Source organism: Salvelinus alpinus, chromosome 12, assembly GCF_045679555.1.
Source record: "Salvelinus alpinus chromosome 12, SLU_Salpinus.1, whole genome shotgun sequence".
Classification (NCBI taxonomy): domain Eukaryota; kingdom Metazoa; phylum Chordata; class Actinopteri; order Salmoniformes; family Salmonidae; genus Salvelinus; species Salvelinus alpinus.
Genome location: NC_092097.1, coordinates 6,385,875 through 6,392,905, shown reverse-complemented (window position 1 = coordinate 6,392,905; position 7,031 = coordinate 6,385,875).

The following is a 7,031-nucleotide window of genomic DNA, read 5'->3' as shown; positions in this document are numbered from 1 at the left end:
TAGTTCTATATGCTTTTATTTGGTTCATGTTGGAGACTGGAGGTGAGAAGGTTGCACAGGGAGGTATTGGAATGGGAGGGGCCTAACGAACAAGACCGGAAAAAAGGGTTTCAGAACGAGCTACTGCATGTTGTTGTAGGCTCTGTACTGTAAGCCTGCATGTTGTTGTAGGCTCTGTACTGTAAGCCTGCATGTTGTTGTAGGCTCTGTACTGTAAGCCTGCATGTTGTTGTAGGCTCTGTACTGTAAGCCTGCATGTTGTTGTAGGCTCTGTACTGTAAGCCTGCATGTTGTTGTAGGCTCTGTACTGTAAGCCTGCATGTTGTTGTAGGCTCTGTACTGTAAGCCAAGACCTCATAAATGGAATTGAAAGGAAAATACAGTGGTGAGTTTGTGAACCCTTTAGGTCAAATTTATGCAGAAAATCCTCAAAAGTCCTAATAATAAATAAAGTGAACTTGATATAACAAAAACAATTGTGCTTTTTTTGTTGTTGAGGAAACTGATCCAACATTCAATATATTTGATTTGTCGGAAAAAGTATGTGAACCTCGAGATTAATTAAAGTGTATTTGGTCCCATAATACAAAAAAATCCTAAAGGGTTCAAACTTTCTCTCACCACTGTAGATACTTGACATTGTAAGATGATGGCTATATGACCTGACTGAGAAAGATGGACATGAAAAGACTGTCATATTTGTCACTGGTATTATGGTCTGTTGTGGTAGAGCTACAGTGCCTTAAAGTATTCACAACCCTTGACTTTTACCACATTTTGTTGTGTTATAGCCTGAATTTAAAATGTATTAAATTTAGATTTTTGGTCGCTGGCCTACATGCAATACCCTATAATATTAAAGTGAAATTATGTTTTTCAAAATATTTAAATTAATACATAATGAAAAGCTGAAATGACGAGTCATTAAGTATTCAACCCCTTTGTTAGGGCAAGCCAAAATAAGTTAAGGAATAACAATTTGCTTAACTCACTTAAGTTGCATGGACTCACTCTGTGTGCAATAATAGACATGATTTTTGAATGACTATTTCTTATTTCTATACCCCTCACAACAACAAAGACCAGGGAGGTTTTCAAATATTTTGCAAAACTGGGCACCTATTGGTAGAAGGGTAAACATTTTAAAAGCATACATTGAATATCCCTTTGAGCATTGTGAAGTTATTAATTGCACTTTGGATGGTGTATCAATAAACCCAGTCACTAGTTGCCGGAGAGGAAGGAAAGTATTCAAACTCCTAGACTTTTTCCACATTTTGTTACATTACAGCCTTATTCTAAAATGTATTTAAATTATCCCCCCCCCCTCAATCTACACACAATACCCCGTAATGACAAAGCAAAACATTTTTTTTATTTAAATTTTTGCTAATAAAAAAAAAACGTAGATTAAATTTACATACAGTACCAGTCAAAAGTTTAGACACCTACTCATTCAAGGGTTTTAATTTATTTGTACTATTTTCTACATTGTAGAATAAAAGTGAAGACATCAAAACTCTAAAATAACACCTATGGAATCATGTAGTAACCAAAAAAGTGTTAAACAAATCAAAATATATTTTATATTTGAGATTCTTCAAAGTAGCCACCCTTTGCCTTCATGACAGCTTTGCACACTCTTGGCATTATCTCAACCAGCTTCATGAGGAATGCTTTTCCAACAGTTTTGTTCCCACATGCTGAGCACTTGTTGGCTGCTTTTCCTTCACCCTGCGGTCCAACTCATCCCAAACCATCTCAATTGAGTTGAGGTCATCTGATGCAACACTCCATCACTCTCCTTGGTAAATAGCCCTTACACAGCCTGAGAGGTGTGTTTTGGATAATTGTCCTGTTGAAAAAAAAATTATAGTCCAACAGAATGCTGTGGTAGCCATGCTGGTTAAGTGTGCCTTGAATTCTAAATAAATCACAGTGTCACCAGCAAACCACCCCCACACCATAACACCTCCATGCTTCACGGTGGGAACCACACATGCGGAGTTCACCTACTTTGCGTCTCACAAAGACACGGCGGTTGGAACAAAAACATCTAAAATTTGGACTCATCAGACCAAAGGACAGATTTACACCAGTCTAATGTCCATTGATCGTGTTTCTTGGCCCAAGCAAGTCTCTTCTAATTGGTGTGTTTTAGTAGTGGTTTCTTTGCAGCAATTCGACCGCGAAAGGCCTGATTCACGCAGTCTCCTCTGAACAGTTGATGTTGAGATGTGTCTGTTACTTGAACTCTGAAGCATTTATTTGGACTGCAATTTCTGAGGCTGGTAACGCTAATGAACGTATCCTCTGCAGCAGAGGTAACTCTGGGTCTTCCTTTTCTATGGCGGTCCTCATGAGAGCCAGCTTCATCATAGCGCCTATAGGCAGAAACTCACAGGATTTACTGTTGACTAGAGCCATTCAATGCTGGTCTGGCCAATCAGAATCCACGCATTTCCTGGAAGCTGAAAATGTCCCAGTTCTTCCATGGCCTGCACACTCACCAGACATGTTCCTCACTGAGCTCCTTTGGGATGCTCTGTATCGACGTGTTCCAGTGCCCGCCAATATCCAGCAACTTTGCACAGTCATTGAAGAGGAGTGGGACAACAGTCCACAATCGACAGCCTGATCAACTCTACGCTGCAAGATGCAAATGGTGGTCACACCAGATATAGACTGGTTCTGATCCACGCCCCAACACTTGTTAAGGTATCTGTGACAAACAGATGCATATCTGTATTCCCAGTCATGTAAAATCCAAAGATTGGGGCCTAATGAATTTATTTCTGATTTCCTTATATGAACTGTAACTCAGTAAAATCTTTGAAATTGTTGCATGTTGCATTTATATTTCTGTTCAGTATAATTATATTCCAGACTCTGACATTGCTCGTTCTAATATTTCTTAATTCCTTTCTTTAATTTTTTATATTTGCGTGTACTGGAGCTAGGAACATAAGCATTTCACTACACCTTCGGCGATAACATCTGCAAAATGTGTACACGACCAAAACGATTCATCTTGATTTGAATTCATCTTTCAGCAGGACAATAACCTAACACACAAGGCCAAATCTACACTGGAGTTGCTTACCAAGAGGACAGTGAATGTTCCGGAATGGCTAAGATACAGATTTGACTTAAATCTGCTTGAAGATCTATGGCAAGACTTTTAAATGGTTGTCTAGCAATGATGAATTACCAATTTGACAGAGCTTGACATTTTTTTTTTAAGAATAAAATCGGCAATTATTGTACAATCCATGTGTGCTAAGCTCTTAGACACTTACCCAGAACGATTCACAGCTGTAATCGCTGCCAAAGGTAACTAAACATGTATTGACTCTGGGGTGTGCATAATTATGTAAATTATACATTTAATTTTCAATAAATTTGCAAAAATGTCTAAAAACATGTTTTCACTTTGTCATCATGGGGTAAGTGTGTATGTAGATGGGTGAGAAAAACTAACGTAATCCATTTTGAATTCAGGTGATAACACAACAAAATGTGGAATAAGTCAACGGGTATGAATACTTTCTGAAGGCACTGTATATTCCATGTGATTACTTATCATTTTTCATATGTACCTGTGTTAAATGTCCATTTCTAGCTATAAAATGTCATTGCTATTCTACTTATTACAGATTCTGTTAATACATTACATCAATAGGTCTGTAAAAACGTTGGTGTAGCGGGACTAACAAAGATCATCCACCCCCACTGTTGTCCATGTAGGAGATGTAATGGTCAGCTATTGGCTTGCAATGCCCCCTAGTGACTGATGAAATACTACCTTATTAGATGCTTGCCAGATTCATAGCACTCCACCCCAGAGTTGTGTCCGAGATACAGCAGCTGTGACTACTATCTTTGAGTCCCTATATGTAACAACATGTTAATACAATGTGCTATTACATTCATTACAGTGTTACTACACATTTAAAATAACAGAGGATTTTCGTGTTAACTTCCAGGAAAGTAGACCTCTCTCAACCACATTGGTACAAACCATGTTTAAGATCTAGTACACAAAGAGGGGGAATTATACCATCATGGGAACAGCCAGTCGTTGGAGTGGTTGATCACTGCTCCTCACGGGACCTCTCTTAGCCAATAGTAGTGGTTGGCGCCCTCTTAGGAGGGCCATCCATGAGTAGGCTTACTTTGGCACCTTGCCTCCCATGGGCCTCGCCTTATGTTTTACTTATTTAACTTTTATTTAACTAGGCAAGTTAGTTAAGATCAAATTATTATTTACAATGACGGCCTACCCCAAGCCAAACCCGGACGACGCTGGGCCAGTTGTGTGCCGCCCTATGGGACTCCCAATTAACGGCCGCTTGTGATATAGCCTGGATTCGAACCAGGGTCTCAAGCACTGAGATGCAGTGCCTTAGAGCGCTGCGCCTCTCGGTGGCCCATGTCTGCTCAGCCTTATGTCAGCTCAGGTTTCTTTTGTCTGTCTGAACACCATACTCTCCTTACATCTGTTCAGTAGTATCTTCTCAGGGGCAGCACCAAGGCTTTGTATAAATCTGGATATTTGTTAGGCCAACAGAACAAAGAGCATGTCAAGAGCTGATTATTTTAGTTAGTGAATAAGTGGAAGCATACAGTATTTATGAAACACAAATGTCAAATTAAACAAGTAAAGGATAGCTAGCCTAGTGTGCCTATTCCCAAACTGGGGGTAGGCGCAATGCCGTCCGGGGTACGCCAAATAAAAATGTGATTCACATTTTCAAACAGTCCATAAAATGTTCCAATGGGGCTATACATTTGTGTGATGTTTTTTTCTCGCCTGAGTAGCCTCGTTTCACTGCCAAAAATAAAATTAAACTATCTAGTGTTCAGCGAAATAACACAATGTCAAATATAGGTAGCCTAGTCAAATAATGACCATCCAATCACATTAACCGTTACTCTCTCGCGGGAAACCTTCACTCTTGCGCAGACATTTAGTAACGAAACATCAATTTGAAAAATAAGACACGGGAGTTTTTTTGAGTGAGAATTCATGTATAAAAACAACAGATACGATTAATAAAAGGGGGCTAGAAGTGTCTTATATGGTGAGCTACCGAGTGGCTAGGACTGGCAAGCCCCATACAATTGTGGAGGACTTAATTCTTCCTGCTGCCACGGATATGGCTGGGACAATGCTGGGGGAAAAGGCCAAAAAAAACTATACAGACAACACTGTTTCACGACGCATCAGCGACATGGCAGGAGACATTTTGAAACAATTACTGCTTCACATTCAAGCCAGTGAATTCTATGCGTTACAGCTGGATGATTCAACAGACGTGGCGGGCCTTGCACAGCTCCTGGTATATGTCCGTTACGTTTATGGGGGGTCAATTAAGGAAGACATCCTCTTCTGGAAACCAGGACAACAGGAGAGGATATTTTTTAAGTACTGGACAGCTTTGTGACATCAAATGGACTTTGTTGGTCAAGATGTGTTGGTATCTGTAGCCTACTGATGGCGCAAAAGCCATGACAGGGAGACATAGTGGAGTGGTAACGCACGTGCAAGCAGTTGCTCCCGACGCCACTTGGGTACACATACACCAAGAGGCTCTTGCTGCCAAGGGAATGCCTGCTTGAAAGACGTTTTGGACACTACAGTGAAAATGGTTAACTTTGTTAAAGCAAAGCCCCTTAACCCTTTTGTATTTTCTGCATTATGCAATGATATGGGCAGCGACCATGTAATGCTTTTACAACAGAAGTGCGCTGGTTATTAATCAAATCAAATCAAGTTTATTTTATATAGCCGTTCGTACATCAGCTAATATCTCGAAGTGCTGTACAGAAACCCAGCCTAAAACCCCAAACAGCAAGCAATGCAGGTGTAGAAGCACCTTAAGGGGCAAAGTATTGACACTTCTTTTTATTTAATTGAGACAAGCTTAAAGTTTTCTTTACTGACCATAATTTTCACTTGTCTGACTGCTTGCATGATGATGAGTTTCTCACACGACTGGCCTATCTGGGTGATGTTTTTTCTCGCCTGAATGATCTGAATCTAGGATTACAGGGACTCTCCGCAACTATATTCAATGTGCAGGACAAAATTGAGGCTATGATTAAGAAGTTGGAGCTCTTCTGTCTGCATTAACAAGGACAACACACAGGTCTTTCCATCATTGTATGATTTTTGGTGTGAAAATGAACTCAAGCTTTCGGACAATGTTAAATGTGATATAGTGAAGCACCTGAGTGAGTTGGGTGCGCAATTACGCAGATACTTTCCCGAAACGGACGACACAAACAACTGGATTCGTTATCTCTTTCATGCCCTGCCTCCAGTCCACTTACCAATATCTGAACAAGAAAGCTGTATCGAAATTGCAACAAGCGGTTCTGTGAAAATGTAATTTAATCAGAAGCCACTGCCAGATTTCTGGATAGGGCTGTGCTCAGAGTATCCTGTCTTGGCAAATCGTGCTGTTAAGACACTGATGCCTTTTGCAACCACGTACCTATATGAGAGTGGATTCTCGACCCTCACTAGCATGAAAACTAAATACAGGCACAAACTGTGTGTGGGAAATGATTTAAGACCGAGACTCTCTCCAATACAACCCAACATTGCAGAGGTATGTGCATCCTTTCAAGCACACCCTTCTCATTAACCCGTGGTGAGTTATTCACACTTTTCGATTAACAAATAAGGTTCTATATATAAGATGGCTAAATAAAGAGCAAAATGATTGATTTGTGCCCTGGTCCTATAAGAGCTATGCCCCTTTGTCGATGATTGGTTAACAGTAGGGATTGTTCAAGAAAGTATATGTTATATGTTGTCATCTTATATGTTGTCATTTAAAGATCAACGACAGTTGGTGGCGAAACATCCAACTAGAAGGTGGGATCATTGTCAGGTGATGGAGAAAGTGGAACGTGCTATTTCAGTGCCAGAAATATGGGAGGGAAAGGGGGCGATTGTTATTAGCTTTGAGGAGTAATACGGTTGAAAAGACAAGATTATGTGCTTCAGGGGAAAACTTCTG